This window comes from Symphalangus syndactylus, chromosome 3 (assembly GCF_028878055.3).
Source record: "Symphalangus syndactylus isolate Jambi chromosome 3, NHGRI_mSymSyn1-v2.1_pri, whole genome shotgun sequence".
NCBI classification, from domain to species: domain Eukaryota; kingdom Metazoa; phylum Chordata; class Mammalia; order Primates; family Hylobatidae; genus Symphalangus; species Symphalangus syndactylus.
In genome coordinates this window covers 40,866,778-40,884,240 of record NC_072425.2, presented here as the reverse complement: position 1 = coordinate 40,884,240, position 17,463 = coordinate 40,866,778, and the positions used below count along the sequence as shown (strand labels likewise).

General features: G+C 36.4%; 1 protein-coding gene and 1 long non-coding RNA gene across 2 annotated transcripts in view; one reads left to right on the top strand and one right to left on the bottom strand.

Annotated features, from left to right (window-relative positions):
• SMC2 (structural maintenance of chromosomes 2) overlaps positions 1-17,463 on the top strand; it is a 436,171-nt gene that overhangs the window by 358,985 nt on the left and 59,723 nt on the right. The window lies entirely within an intron of this gene.
• LOC134736293 (uncharacterized) lies at positions 4,226-14,121 on the bottom strand. The gene is made up of 3 exons (XR_010120205.1): positions 14,108-14,121; positions 10,608-10,700; positions 4,226-4,358 (listed from the first exon to the last, which is right to left on the bottom strand). It is a non-coding gene; the product is annotated as an uncharacterized lncRNA (long non-coding RNA).

The window sequence follows — 17,463 nt, the reverse complement described above, 5'->3', positions numbered from 1 at the left end:
CCATCATTCTCAGCAAAGTAACACAGGAACAGAAAACCAGACACCACATATTCTCACTCATAAGTGGGAGTTGAACAATGAGAACTCATGGACACAGTGGTGGGGGGGCAACATCACACACTGGGGCCTCTAGGGGGTGGGGGGCTGGAGGAGGGATAGTAATAGGAGAAATACCTTATGTAGATGATGGGTTGATGGGTGCAGCAAACCACCATGACACGTGTATACCTATGTAACAAACCTGCACGTTCTGCACATGTATCCCAGAACTTAAAGTATAATAAAAAAAAAAAAAAGAAGAGGAAGAAGAAGAAGAGGAGGAAGAGGAAGAAGAAGAAGAAGAAGATGGAGGAGGAGGAGGAGGAGGAGAAGGAGAAGAAGAAGAAGAAGAAGAAGAAGAGTAGGAAGAGAAAGAGGAAGAAGAAGAAGGAGAAGGAGAAGGAGAAGAAGAAAGCAGCAGCTGGAGATAAAAGGTCACACAAAGAACAATTTGTGTAACAGAAAACCTCTTGACTATGACAATGGAAGCAAAAAAAAAAAAAAAAAAAAAAAACCAGTAGAACAATTTATTTGAAGTGGAGTGTTAAGAAAAAAATGGCTGTCTTGGGAGGCCAAGGTGGGCAGATCACGAGGTCAGGAGATCAAGACCATCCTGGCAAACATGGTGAATCCCCGTCTCTACTAAAAATACAAAAATTAGTTGGGCGTGGTGGTGCGTGCTTGTAATCCCAGCTACTTGGGAGGCTGAGGCAGGAGAATCACTTGAACCTGGGAGGCGGAAGTTGCAGTGAGCCGAGATCGCACCACTGCATGCCAGCCTGGCGACAGAGTGGGACTCCATCAAGAAAGAAAGAAAGAGAGAGAGAGAAAGAAAGAGAAACTCGTAACTATCTGGTTGATGTAACTGGCTGCCACTCATTTTGTTCCATGATGCAGCAACAAATGATTCTTCCGAAACTGCAGATTATAACAGCAAAGCTTTATTTTTTTGCCTGTATTACGTAGGGGCTTAGTAAGCTATCAGTGCGCTAGCTCTGGATCATGTTTTTTCTTTGTGGCATCTAGACTATAGGAGTAATCCCAATTTGGAACATGCATTTCTTATGACAAAAGGAAAGGAACAAGGGCAGAATAATGTAATGACCCTTAAAGCTTCTGTGAGACCTGGCACACATCATTTCTGCTCACATTTCTATGGGCCAATAGAAGTTTTGAAGACAAGATGGATATCTATGTTGTAGGGAAGTATACTCCTCCCACAGAGAAAGACAGCAAATTATATGGCAATGCGCAGGGATATAAAATATTTTTATAGGGAGGGGAGCAAATAATTAGAAAAAAATAATATAGTGTATTACAATTCAGTATTGTGTACCTAGACAGTTCTTATCTTTCAAGAACACAGCAAAATAAATCATATTCAGGTAAATAAAAGTGAAGGATTTTACCACTCACAAATCTTCACAAAAGGAAATTCTGAGGATTGTACTTCTGAAGGGAAGGAAAATAATTATAGAAAGAAGGTCTAAAATGCAAAAATGAATGGTGAACAAATAAATTTAGATATGTGACAAAATCTAACATTATAAAAAAAAATACGAGGCCGGGCACGGTGGCTCATGCTTGTAATCCCAGCACTTTGGGAGGCCGAGGCGGGCAGATCACAAGGTCAGGAGATCGAGACCATGGTGAAACCCCGTCTCTACTAAAAATACAAAAAATTAGCCGGGCGTGGTGGCGGGCGCCTGTAGTCCCAGCTACTCGGAGAGGCTGAGGCAGGAGAATGGCGTGAACCTGGGAGAAGGAGCTTGCAGTGAGCTGAGATCGCGCCACTGCACTCCAGCCTGGGTGACAGAGCGAGCCTCCGTCTCCAAAAAAAAAAAACAATACGAAATCTAGATTGTAGTATGAAAACAAAACAGTAGAATTTGTGTATGTGAGCCTGTGTGTGTGTGTGTACAAATCCAGAAAAGATCATTCTTTGCTAACTTCTGTGAATGCCCGTCTCTTCTGTCTTCTCTCAGTACACACCTTAAACTCCTGGCTTCGCTAGCTAACTCCTAGTCTACTAATTATTTTAGGATGTTTTCTAATTTCTAATCTAGTTTTTAAAAACCATCTAAGATTAACCCCATTGGAAGTCTATACTGGATTGTTTCACTGTTTGTCTAACACTCTGCCATGGTACCCTATTATAAAAAGTTATCAAACTGGGCTATTATTGTCTGTTCATTATTCTATCTCTCACACTGAAGTGTGGATCAAGATCTTTGGCATTTTTATGATGTATTTCATGCATTTAGCACAATGATTGTAGACCCCCAAATAAATATTTATTGAATGACAGGAGGAACTGAATGTAGGATAAAAAGATACAGTTCTTTTCCTTTTGGAATTGAATGTTTTTAACATTTATTAATATCTCTCTAAAGGGGAGCAAATGCCATTTATTGTTTTATACACTTCCAGTGAATTCGGTTATGTTCACTAATTTATAGGTTGTCATAACTTTTCCTGAGGAGCAGAGAAAAGAGGGAAATTACTATCAGTTTATAGATAAGATCACTGAAGCTCAAAGCAGGTAATATCTCTTTCGTAAGGTAGTGCTACCATTCAGATCCAAATGTCTTTTTAAAAAATCAACACTCAGTACATAAAAATGATTCTTTCAAAGTCTCAAAACTATAGTTCCTTGTGTGGCATGAATAGAAAAAATAGCTCTATAATTATTATAAAGAATAGTAAAAATGTGAAATGCAAATGACATTATTAGCTAATATCCATAAAGCTGATATTATTAAAAAAAAACAAGTGTTTTCATTTTTCAAAAAAACAACTCACAGACTGAAAACATCATTTTCCAGAATTTGTTTTTTCTTCTTTCTCTGTCCGAATGTATTGAAGTGTTGAGAAACTGGTGGGTAATTGTTTTATCATTCTTTCTAAACTCTACCCAGTGCAGACTGCATACATTCAAGCCAATTATCCTCATAAAATTAATTTCAGGCTGGGCCCAGTGGCTCACGCCTATAATCCCAGCACTTTGAGAGGCCGAAGCAGGCGGATCAAGAGGTCAGGAGTTCAAGACCAGCCTGGCCAATATGGTGAAACCCTGTCTCTACTAAAAAATGCAAAAATTAACTGGGCGTGGTGTCATGCACCTGTAATCCCAGCTACTCAGGAGGCTGAGGCAGGAGAATCACTGGAACCTGAGAGGTGGAGGTTTCAGGGAGCCGAGATTGTGCCACTGCACTCCAGCCTGGGTGACGAGCAAGACTCCATCTTAAAAAAAAAAAAATTAATTTCAGATTGATGTTGGTTTACTGTTTCAAGAACATTTAATTGAATATTCTAAATAAGACAGACAAAGCATTTTTATAAATAGGTAATAACACTGATATTAGTAAGCCGTAAAACATCAACCTGCATAGATGCCTCCAGAGTCTGACATCAGAGTAATAGTTCCATTTTATGAATTTACCATTTTATTTTCTATTTGTAGCACAAGAAACATTATACCAACAATGAAAGAAATAAATAAAAAAGAAAAACATCTCACAATCCCAACTCACTAACAAATCCTTTGTTTTCATTTTTTATGTTCTTTGGGTCATAAGGAAACATGTTTTATGTGTTTGAAAGTGTACTGTTCATTTTAATGTTTTTTCACTTGACATTATGTTATAAACATTTTTTACACTGTTATTTTTCATAATAAGTTTTTTAAATTAATGGTTTATGGTCTACAAATTTATATTTGGTGGTTTACTGAACCATTTCTTAGTTTTCAAACATGAAGCTGCTTTCCATTCTTTACTACTGTAAATGATTTAGTAATGAGTATTTTTACATGTGCCTAAAAATAATATGAAGTCTCAACAATAGCAACAACAGATCAAAAAAGGAACAATTTCAAGTTTTTGCTATTTTGTTTTTAAAAGATGACTACAACTTATACTCTCAGTAGGTTATATGAATGCACCAATTTCAACACAAGCTCACTTGTACATATATGCTAATTTAATAATTGTAAAAAAAAAACACCATTTGATTTTACATCTTTAATAAATAATCACATTGGCCGAGCATGGTGGCTCACGCCTGTAATCCCAGCACTTTGGGAGGCCGAGGCAGGCGGATCACCTAAGGTCGGGAGTTCGAGACCAGCCTGACCAACATGGAGAAACCCTGTCCCTACTAAAACTACAAAATTAGCTGGGCATGGTGGCACATGCCTGTAATTCCAGCTGCATGGGAGGCTGAGGCAGGAGAATCGCTTGAACCCAGGAGACAGCAGTTGCCGTGAGCTGAGATCACACCATTGCACTCCAGCCTGGGCAACAAGAGTGAAACTCCATCTAAAACAAATAAATAAATAAATAATCACATTAAATTTCGTGCCCTAAGTGGCTGTTTGTACGTGAACTCGTTGTTGCCTTGATATAAGGACTATTAAGGCAATAATGAGGTCACAAAAGAAGCTGGTAATCCTCTGCGGGAGAAATGATCCTACCCTCTTTTAGCCAGTTCACAAATGCTGTTTCATTCTTCAACTATGTCTGAAAGGGAGTCATATTATGCTTTATTCCTACCACAAAATCACTCATTCAATATTTTCTGATGTTGGAACATGACATGTGTCATTTTGCATCTCACCTTATGGAGAAAGTATGGATACCAATTCAGACAGGGAAGTCTCCATAATTGTATAATTACATCGTTATTTCTATTTGACAATCTAAGTATTTATTATATTTTACTCATATAAGTAAAATATGAAAATTTTGCACTTACGAGTACCACTGAATTTACTCACAATTGTGTCCATCTTTAAGGCCAGAATTAACAATTTGATTCTCAGGGGACTTTTTAAACATATTTTGTAAAAATTGCTACTATGTGTTTAGTATCTGCTACATGCCAGACATTCCTACACATGGTATAGCTAATTATCCCAGCAATCCTATAAAATAAATATTCATCATCTCCATTTTACAAGTAAGGAAATTGAGACTCAGAGGTTAAATATCTTGCCCAGGTCCATTCAGTACACTCCTAGGCTGAATTTCACGTTTAATGTTTTCTCTGTTTAACATTGGTGATCTGTCACTTATTTAATTATTTAATTCAAAGATTAAGTATATTTTCTTCTCTAAATTCTCAACTTTCTATTGTAAATTTATGTTGACAGGAATGTAATTTAACCCAGAACATTAATAAACTATAATCTAAGTAATTAAAATGCTCAACCAATAATTGTTTCTGATCTCAACCTAAGAAAGCTTTCTCTTCACATAAATTTTCACTTGAGTGAAAGAAATCTCAGGGTAAATGAAATCCACTTTCTGGGCCCAATGCTGTGTTATACCAACTGTGCTTTTCTGGACAATAGGCTCACTTGCCATTCTTTGAACATAATTTTTACCTTCTTCCTTCTGCACCTGAGCTCATTTTCAACTGCAAATCTCCTTCTCCAGTTATTAAGGGGCCAATCCAAAGGGCACCTTCCTTATGACAGCTTTCTTAGTCACTTCAAAGTAACTCCTCTCTCTCTGGAACAGCCATATGACTTTGTTCTATATTATTCTACATCATTATTTGTATTCTATGTAATAAATGGAAAGAACGTGGGCTTTAAAGTTGTCTAGGTGACTCAATATTCTGCTCTAATCTAAATTGTCACTTTCTTAAAGATCAATGTGTCAGCTGTTTCTGTGTAACAAATCACCCCAAAACTTAGTGGCTTAAAACAATAAGCACTTCTTATTGCTCTTAAATCTATGAGTAAGCTAGGTGGTTGGCTGGCAATAAGATGATCTAATCTAGGATGGTCTCAGCTAGGACAGCTGGGCTCATTTCCATGTAATTTATCAGTTTCCAAAAAGATGGCCTTAGTTTTTTCCACATGGAAGTGACAGAGTTTCAAGAGGAAACAAGTAGAAGACCTCTTAGGGCCTAAGCAAAGAGACGGAGAGACAGAGAGAGAGAGACAGAGACTGACTCACATCTTCCTTCACATTCTCTAATCACAAGTGCAGCTCAAATTCAAGTGGTAGGAGAATAGACTCCACCTCTTGATGGGAGAAGCTTTCAAAATCAGCATAATGGAGTATCTACATTTCAGAGTTATAAAATCAATAGGAAATTTTATTACAAAGTCCTTAGCAAATGTTTTGAATATAATCTATACTCAATATATGCTAAATTATATATCCCTATGTATCTTTGCCCCTCATATCTTACATATAGTAGGTCTATTAGCATTACCAAAATAATAGATTGTAGAAATATATATTTTAGAATACTCTTGGAAAACAGATTTTGAAAAACATTTTAATACAAAAACGCAATCAAATAGGTACATTACTTCCTGAAAATTATAATTAATTCAAGTTCTAGAAAATATATAGAAAATAAATGCTGATGCTAAAAGCCAAGACAAATTTAACCATTTTTCTTCAAAGTCCTCAATTTCTCAATTTATATTTTTGTGTCATATGAAAAGTGGGAATTTTAAAAGGAGGTATCTGATCATACTCAATATATAATTTCTGCAGGGCCATTGTTTTTGGCAATAGATTTTATTTTATGGGAGTAAAATCAAGTATATAAATGCATTACATGCTGGGAAAAAATCAGTATAGCTACACACTTCTCATGCTTCAAGGATTTTTACTGTAGTAGAAATCTATAGGAACATAACACCTTTGAACTTCACAGCCTCAATGTATCTTAGACAGACATGGGGAGAATGCATTCCCATGAGTTTTACTTGCTGAAGTAAAACTTGTGTAGTGTTTAGCAGCCAAACAAATATGCTGATTTTATTTACAGTTTTAGAAGCCACCTTTTCTTTTCAAAGAGCCTTTAAATAATAATCTGCCTAAACCAAATGTCCGTTTTAGAAATGGATAAATTAGAGCAAATTGAATATACCTGTGTTGTATATGCAGTAAAACTCAGAATTTGGATTTGAGTCACATAAAAATGGATACAATTTTCATTCAATTCATTCAATGAGCGAATATAATCCCCTATAATAATGTAACACATAACTTCTCTAACTAACCTACTACAGATTCATATGTTTCTATAGAACCCTGAGGTTGTGCTTTAGCGTTTCCAACATTTGATTGGTATTTTATCTTTTACTCATGGCAATTTTTATATTATATTTAAAAAAAAAACTCAAGCTTGAATATGCTATATACAGCATTAAAGTTTTTTAAATCAATGTTTTAAAATTATAAAGTAGTTCAAAAAACTCAGATCACAATATAGAGTACTATAAGGAAAATTATGCACTTAGCCCCTATGTTTATCATATTGTCATATTATTCCACACTTGCTGTAGTTATAGTTACAGTTCTCTAAAAAATCCTTTATTTCTGTTATCTTTGCTCCCACTCAGTGGTAATCTGTTCTCACTAATTCCAAATTTATCATTTACAGTTAAGTTTTCTAATATTTCTATATTTTTATTCATGTGTAAACAATATATATAGTATGATTTTACAGAATTTTTAACTATTTAAATGCTATCTTAATACAGGTATTATTTTCAAATTGCTTTGTTTTATTCAACTTTATAAAAGTACGCTTCATTCCTACTAATATATGTGTTGCTCTAGTTTATTTTTACTGCACGATTTTTACAGCATGATATTTTATGACTATATCAACACAATTTATTTATTCTGTTGATGGGCACTTCAAATATTTTCAATTATTCTCTTTTTCAAATAATGCTGGCATAAACAGCCTTGAACATAGTATCCTTTTGTGTACATAGAAGAGTTTCTTTGCTAGCAAAGGAACTGCTGAGTTGTAGGGAATATTTATCTTCAAGTTTAATAGATATAACCAGTGTACAGTTCACTACGTATGAAGGTTACATATTTTTCTTTCTAAAAGAGGTTATGTACTTTCTTGTGATAATATAATGACACCTATAACACACTGTGGTTCTTTTTTCCTCTGGATTCAGACCTCAGTATAGTACTCAACCATGGTAACTGCTAGACTCTCTTCTCATCAACATTATGGGTCATGATTATACAGTAGTGAAGAAATCATATCATTTCTTTCTGCATGGTTTGCAGCAAAGAAGGTATTTGTTTTGTGGAAAGTAGAAATCAGGAATGTTAGACTGGGCACCCCTCTCTGTTGCCCTATCAGGGGAATGTTTGGTTAGGTAAAGACTGACTGTATCCTAGTAAGTCCTCTGTAAATAGGCATACAGATCTCATAGGGCAAGGCTCTCGATATTTTGTAGCCTGGGAATCAAGAGTTAAACATTTTTACCCCTCCACCCCTGAATTCTCCTGGAAAGCCTATACATCGAGAAGCTCATCTTGACTTTGGAGCAAGACATCTTTGGTTTTTGATGTGTTACAGCTCGGGATCTAGCAATTTTTGTCCTCCTTTCCAATCCTACCAAAAATGATAAGCCTATTGGTGCTACTGCCCTGATTCTGATCTTTCATATAGCCTCAAGTTCTCATGACATGTTAGCAAGACAATAATCTCTCCAATTCCCCGATGCTTCATTTATTTACGAGGGAGGTAACTAGGAATCATGGAGGAAATGTATTTTCTCAACACAGCCAGAAAGCAGCAAAACAGAATGCAACGTACTCTTGCTTCTTAGCAAAATGTTCTTTGTACTATACAATTTATCCAAAATGATTCCCTTTAGTTTCTCTAGCTTTTCCTCTGAGACTTTGTCAGTATTTGCTAGACAAAATTGGATTTTGTAATGTATTCCTAGAAATAATGTTATATAAACATGAACTTTAGTCTCAACATTATGTAGGTCTTCTGCATGTAATATTCTCTCCAGGGAAATACTATGTTTTGCCTGTCGAGACTTACAGCCACAGAAGTTCAAAGTAGGAATGGACTCTCAAAAAGTTGCTCAATGCCCTCAATTCCCAAATGAAACAAAAGTGAAAAATAAAATATAAAGTGGTTAAGTTACTTGACCAGGGCCCTGCTTCTAATAAGTGGCAGAACCACTATCGTATTTGTTTTTGATTATAACAGTAAATAATAAAATAAAAATCCACCATAAATTCTTACCACACAGAGATAGCTACTATTAAAATATAATTGTGTATTTTTCCAGTTTTGTCCATTAAGAGGAGAATCAATAAATAAATTAATTGCAGTATTTATTTGATACCATAATAATTACTACAGTTCTTTTGGGTTTAAATTCAATTTGAGTTTTTATTAGATGTGTGCCCTTGGGCAGGTTAATTAATTTATCTGGGCATAAGTTTCCCCATAAATAGGAGAAAATAGTAGAGCTGTTTTTAAGATTAGATGTCATAATACATGATAGCATTGTCTTCCAGTAATCAATGTTTAGTGAAGCGTAGCTAAATTATTCTGTCCAAATAACTGAAAACATAGTTTGTGCTTCATTATAACAGGAAATATGTATTTTTATATTTTATGGGCATTCTATTGTACCATATACATACATATATGCACACACATATATACACTGTAATTTATATTTTAAAATGTGAATTGTGTATGAATAATTTTGTGTTTCTCTCCCCTTTTAAAGAAAGGGAATCTATCAGGTCAATCAGAAACTTAGGTTATGTTGACCATAATTCTATGCTAGGAATTGGCATCACACTGGGCATAAACACACAAAAATTGTCATGTTCTGGAACAGAGAATCAGCTTAGTGGAAGCATTTATATCACAAACTTAACCACACCTTGGTCTTCAGCAATTAGATTCACATATGCATTACAAATTAGAAAAAAATGACAAAGTATAGAAATATAACATTAACTATTTTAAATTGTGTATAAATATTAGGAATATATATTATACACAATCACATATTTGAATTAGGAGTAAATATGCTACATTGTTATCACTGCCTTTCTCTAGAAGTTTTGTCTAAATATACTTTTCTATATTTTATTAATTCTCACTATGAATTGTAATACTCTTATAATTAGAAAGTTGCTAAAAGAGAAGTCAATCAAGGGATGTGTTCTCCCCTTTATGAATTATTGAGTATATCTGAAACTAAATACCCTTTATATTTGAATACAAAGATGAATCTTTGGGTGTCCACCTTAGACTGATTTCGCAAATTACACTGCGCCATGAATTAGGCCACAAATCTATGTTTTTGCCTATACTGCTCCAACGGCCTGGTATCCAGTTTTCTCTTTTTATCTCCACTACTCCGTTATCACCCTAAGAAAAAAACTTAACCATCTCTACAGACACAATTAGTTTCTCTTTCTGAACTAAGACTTTTAAAATTATCTACGAAAAATTGAGCACTTCTACCTTTTTGACCAACTGTAGTTTGAACATATATTTGTCATAAACCTGAAGCAATTATTTTGTACTCTTCCAAGTACGTGTCTGCGCCCTGAGGTCAGAGGCGCTGCCCAATTATCTTTGTTTTCCCAGTCCCTGACAGGCTAGGTGAATCTTTATTGAAGATGGGGTTGGAGGCAGAGAGGAGGATGGAAGGAATAAAAGAAAGAAGGGAGGGAGGAAATGACAAAAAGAGGGAGGTAGGAAACAATCAAATAAATATTTAGTGATGTGCAAACAATAGATACCTCTCATGGAGATTTGAAGCACCCCTGGGAATTTATTTGAGGTGAGTCTACTATTCATATTTTTTCCATGTATAGACATACTTGTCCAAAAGCCTGAAAAAAATTGAAATTAATGTCATGAGAGAAAACTAGGTGAATCTAAAAATTAAAAAATGAATTGTGCATATTGATATACATGCTAGCCTCTGTAAATAATTTTAGAATTTTTATAACACCTTTCACATATAGTCTTCTTAAAATCTCAGAGAAACCCAATGACCTAAATATTTATTGCCAGTTTAAAATTAGGAAACTGAGGTTCAAAAAGGTAAAATGACCTGTTCCAGTTTACACAACTAAAAAATGGCAGTTTATATTTTAGTAACACTTATCCAAAGTCTTAGGGGGCTTAACACAAACAAGGTTTATTTCTCATTTGTGTTTTTCCACCATGTATCAGCAGGGAGAAACCACATATTGTAGACTCTCAGCAACCAGGGCTGATGCAGAAGGCACCATCTCAAACATTACTAGTTATTGCATCAGAGGGATGGAGAACTCACCATTTCACATCAGCAATTAAATGTTCCACTTCGAAGTGACACATGCCACTTTTACCAACAAACTTATTGGTCACATGGACTGACCCAAAGAAATACAATGTTAGCATGTGACTGGAAGTGAAGAGAACTGAAAACTATATGGCAATATTTTTACCTAGTATCTAATACTCCTGAGTGAGAATTCAAGTACTTTTTTGGTACAAAAATAGAAATAACATGCTCTTAAAATTTTAGAATTCTTAAAACTCATGTACATCAAAATAAAATTATTTTTATAATTGAATAATTTCTTATTCAGAAATAAGTCGGTCCTGAAGCAGTCTATTCAGAACCAGATAACTGCATGCAGTTTAGTTCAGTCTGTACCTGTTCAGTCCAACTCTATTTATATTTATATTTAGAGTTAAGATATATAAACATAATCTGATAAACTAGAGTCAGATTATAGAAAGGGACAATAGGACTTCTTCAAGAGAATTTTATTTAGGGATGAAGAAATTGGTACGAACACAAACTGGCCTCTTTCAACATTAAGGTTTTATGTGTATCCATCCTAGCCCCCAGCTATGACTGTGTATAAGACGAAGGAGGATAAAGGGGCTTTGTGTCAATTCCAAGGTCTGTTTCACTAGATAAGTCATGTTTCGAGACCCAAATAAGTCTACTGTAGAATAATTATTTTTACAGCTGAACATATCCTTTACAAGTGCAGGGGTGCTTGCATCTTGGCAGCAGTATTGCTGGTTCATGCCATCTTAGGCCACTGGAAATGGTGCCATTGTAAAGCCAAAACCTTTAAGTAGGTTTGGAGTCCAGCAGCTAGGAAAGCCTCATCAGACTAGCAAAAATGGTCGTGACAAAAGAACATCTCAAAGAGCTCATATTCAGTAAATATTGCTGGTAGAAATCGAACCAATGCCAAAGACACAGAGATGTAGCTTCTTGGAGCAGAATCTCTATAAAACAGTTGAGGTTAGTGCCTGTGGAATCCTGAACTGGTTAATAACGATTAGTTAATTTCCGCAAAGATTCATTCATTATATGTCTACTAAGTACCTATTCTTTGCAAATCACGGTCCTAAATTTTTCTAGGTGTTGGACAACACTAGGTAAGAAAATAAATTTTCTACTCTCATGGAGCTAAAATTTAGGAGGAGGAGAGAAAATATAAGTACATGAGGAAATAAAGTAATTTTAGATATTCACCCCCAGGATGTGAAAGAAAGGAATCAAGGGTGACTTCTAGGGTTTGGTGAATGGTTATGCCATTTAATGTAGAAGAATAAGAGTTTCATAAGAGTTCCAAAATCAAGTGTTCAGTTTGGGACAAGTAAATTTTGAGATGCTGACAAGATATTAGTGGAAATGTTGACTGGGCAGTGGCATTCAGGAGCTTGATGGATAGTCATGTGTCTGTACTGCAACAAGCACTGAATTAGAGGTAGGAGCATTGGTAGTGCAGCCTGGAGTAAAAACAAAGGCTGGCATCCATTGGCTGCCTGGACTGATTCATAGTTTATATAACCCGTCTCTTGTGTACTCACACAGATGTGCCCAATATTGGGATATAAGAAATGCATCCCAATAACGTGTCCCCATGTTATTTTCACTGTACAATTTATTTCACAATTAATATTTAGTCAATGTCTACAGATAAGTGATGTTTTCTTAGGGGAGACAGTGTGGTATAATGAGAGGTTACCAGGCGTGGAGCCAAAGTGTGATAATTCTCCTTCAGTGAAGAACTTGTTGCTTCAATTGCTGGGAGTCCTATTGGCAGAGAATCTTCAGCGGTCAGCACCTTCAGAGATTGATTCTGCCACAGAGAGCCACTTTTCTCAAGGTCATGCTCCGTTCCAGGGTGGCCCACATTCAATTACTGAGCTATTGGTCTATGTGGGAATATTTATGCTGGGGCATCTAAGCCCAACTTGGGGCCATTCTGCAGGAAAGTGCAGAATCCAGCCTAGTGGGGCTGGCAGTCATTAGGCCTGTATCGCAACTCAGTTTCTGCTCAGTCCTGCTGCTAGCCTCCCATTCACAAGTGTTGGTGCCAAGGGCACTCTTATAAATTCCCGCTCACTACACACTATCCTGACACCTGCTCTCTGGGGAACCCAACTTGCAGCACAGAGATTATTTCTATTTTATTACTTACCATGTAAATATACTTGTGGTTGTTTGACAGGTTGGCAAAATTTTTGACACTTTTCCCAGAAAAGTTGAAATCTCCATTCCCTACTTGTGAAACTAGGTGGATCTTTGCTACTGTTTCAACAAACAGAGGAATATGGTGGGAAAGGGGGCTGTGTGATGTGTAACTTATGAAGCTAGGGAGCAAAGGACATGAGATTTCTGCTGGTCCCTCTTGGGACATTCATTCTGGGAGCCTTTTGTTCCCATGCACAAAGCCCAGCTACCCTGAAGTTGCTCTGCAGAGAGACCATGGATAGAAAACAGAGAGTGTTATGTCTGAGGATCCCCCAACTATTCTAGATCCCAGATGTTTGAGTTGTTTCAGACCAGGCACCAAACATGTGAATAAAGCCTTTGAGGTGCACTCAGCCCCAGCCATCAATGACCAAAACTGCATAAGAGACTCCAAACAAGCCTTGACTAGCTAAGCCCAGGCAACCCTCAGGTGAGAAAAAAAAAATTAGTTATTGTTTTAAGTCACTGTTTTAGGATGGTTTGTTCACAGTTGTAAATAGTTGTAACAATAGTTAAATTATTTTAATTTTCTCAGCCTCAATTTCTCTATATGGGAATAATTTTATTAAAACCTTCTGAACCTATTGCACTAGCATGTTTTGGAAATAACAGTAACAGCCTATGGAAACTCGCTTTATAAGCTGTAAGATGCATTAACTAGAGGTACAATTTATTATAATTATCATGATAAATCCTCATTAACATGGAATGGAGTATACAGAATACCAAAAAATAACGGTTCCTTACCTCAAGGAGTAACAATAATGGCTCTCAGTTTATAATCCTTTATTCTAACCAGAAAAAAGTAAACAGAAGGGTCTGGAATGGGAAAGGGAAAATGGAAATCAAAAATGGATTTAAAAGCAATAACATAATATTTGTTTTTCCTTATCTACCCCTTCTGCTCAGATCAAAAGAGTATTTTCAGGTATATTTGCAGAAGACAAAACTTTGTCTTCTGCAAGCTTCAAGCATGGAAACTTGGCACTTAACAACTCTCTCTTTTACATTCCCTAAATGTTGCTCTTACTACCCTCCTCTATTTGTTCTCTGCCCTACATATTTTGAATGCCTTTATCACCAAGTAGATATACACAGCTTTAAAGAAATAGTCCAGGGATTCTTCATAGTTGTGCCCTAAGAATAACTGTCAGAGTACTTTGTAAACAGAAGGCACCTAACACATGTTTACCAAATAAACTCCAAAGATTGCAAATACAATTTTTAAGATACTAAAGGATCAATGATTACTTATTACTAATCTACTTTTTACTTAATTGAAAATTAGGAATTCAACTACCAGTTTAAATGGATTTTTCTTTATTTTATTTTATTTTATAGGTTCCAAGATTTCCCCCAAGTCTTTACTAGCGTAACCTGCCAAATATTCTAATTCTCCTAATTCCTGCTCCACCAGGCACATTTTGAGATTGCATTTTCTGAGCCCCTTGTGATGAACAGTTATAGCAAATTCTAAGTATAAATGATGTGTATCACTTTGGGTGTAACATTTAAGTCATAGATCTAAATCCTCCCAAACTTTCTGTTCCCTCTGGCAATGATTTGCAAGATTCTAGGTAGTAGCTGCTCCATTGACTAGCTTCCATAGTGACTATGAGCAGAAACACCTTCCTTCTCTTCTGACCTGAAATGAACATGGACCATCAACAAAAAAATAAGCCATTGTTACTTTTCAAGCCCTTGAGGTTTTTTTCTGTTGTTCTTTGTTTGTTTTCTGTTTTTTTCTACAGCATAATTTCCTGATATAGTCTTAAGTATAGACAGACTATACACTTAGTGACCAAAACTGATTGATGGGTTTGGCAAAGCCTGAGAGCAGAAGAATCACAGCCCTGGTACAATTTCTCTCCTTTCCAGTTATTTGTCAGTGGAATCTAAATTAGTTTAGTAAATCAGTACTAATCTTGAAATTCCACTTTGTTACCATAGAGACCACAAGACAGTACTTCTAATGACTGAGTCATATGTACTTTTATGCTTTCCAAACTCTATGTTATTTCTGTTAAAATAGACTATTGTATCTCATATTATGTCTGGAGTTGTCTTAGGTGAGTTCCCCAGAAAAGATTCTGAGACAAAGATTTGTATTCAGAAAGTTTATCCGGGAGTGCTGTCCAGAACACACATGACCGAGTGAAGAAAACATACTTGTCCAGGGATTGCTGAACTGCAATGCCATCAGAACAAAAACCTCAGCTGATGGCATGGGGAGCTGTTTAGATGGCCCTTTATAGCTGTCGTGGTTGAAACAAAAGGTATGGACTCCTGTGTTTCTGCATCAACCAGTCATTGGATATAGGCGACCACAGGGGAGGAGATGTAACTTTCAGCTAGGCAAAGCCTGGGAAGGAACTCAATGATGAGCTGTCACCAGCCAACACTCTTGCCATATGAACGAATTTATGCCTCTGTCCTGAAGGGGGATTCTGCATAATGCAACACAGCAGCCACTGTAAAAGCAATATAAGCTTCTAATGAAATCTTTGGCAACCTGCCACCAGGTTATCACCTATTGAAACCATTACTACAATTTCTGTCCACCATGATCTGTCCACTTGGATTGCTGTTTCCCTGTCTCCAAACATCAAATGCATATTTAAACTGAAGAATTCAGCTCAAACATCACCTAGTAAAATCCTCCAAAAAAATCTCTTCTGATGATGTTAGCAACCATGATTTTTTTTCTTCTCGTGGACTTTCTTGGCATTCTACACCAAAACTGTTTCATAAGTTTGCTTCGTGTGAGAAAAAAGCCCTCTAAGTGGATGACTATGGAGCTGATGCTCAAACCTGAGGTATAAAGAAACCAGGATGGAGGTTAATAGAGATGGGAGAAATAACTTGACAAATTCAATAGGAGATTCTTTAGGTCTCAGTTGTTCCTCTAGGGTCCCACACAGATAACACTAGGGCTGAGTCCCAAAGTGTCCTGTAATCCAGGGCTATGTTTTGTAAGCCAGATTCTTCTCTTTTCACCACACTCTATGAATTGCTTCCCCATTAATATTCCCAAAGCTTTAGTAAAGGATTTTTCTAAAGTTCCTTTCTTGACTTGCCCTTGCTTCAGAACCTTAAAAGGAGAGATCATTTCAATTCCTTCTTAGGGCTTTTGTACCCCTTCCCCACCCACGACTCCATCCCCATCTGTTACCACAAAGGGGTCCTGATCCAGACCCCAAGAGAAGGTTCTTGGACCTTGCACAAGACAGAATTAAGGGCGATTCCATAGAGTAAAGTGAAAACAAGTTTATTAGGAAAGTAAAGGAATAAAAGAATGGCTATTCCACAGGCAGAGCAGTGGCATTGGCTGCTCAACTGTTTATACTTACAGTTATTTTTTTATTATATGCTAAACAAGGGGTGGATTATTCATGAGTTTCCTGAGAAAGGGGTGGGCAATTCCCAGAACTGAGGGTTCATCCCCTTTTAAGACCATATAGGGTAACTTGCTGATATTGCCATGGCATTTGTAAACCATCATGGTGCTGGTGAAAGTGTCTTTTAGCATGCTAATGCATTATAATTAGTGTAATGAGGAGTGAGGACTACCAGAGGTCACTTTCCTCACATCTTGATTTTGGTGAGTTTTGGCCAGCTTCTGTACCACATCCTTTTATCAGCAAGGTCTTTAGGACCCGTCTTGTGCCAAACTCCTATTTCATCCTGTAACTAAGAATGCCTAACCTCCTGGGAATGCAGTCCATAGGTCTCAGCCTCACTTTACCGAGCCCCTATTTAGGATGAAGTTGCTCAGGTTCAAACATCTCTGACATATTTCCGCCCTCCCTTTTACAGGGGAACCCTTAATCTTAGGGATTGTAAATGGACAAATATCCATCTTCTGTAACATCTTCAGGCTGAAGATGGGTGATGATATTCCTGCCTATTAGGGTCTCTTGTATTCAGGGTAGAGAGGAGCTCAGTCAGAAAGTGTAGGTATGGCGAGGGCCAATCATAACTCTGAGTTCCAACAAAATGTGGTATCTGAAAGATGAATAAGTATTTAATTCAAGAAAACATTCAGTAAGCTTATCCTGCATTCCTATACAAAGAGTACAATAGTAATAAATTCCACAACAGTA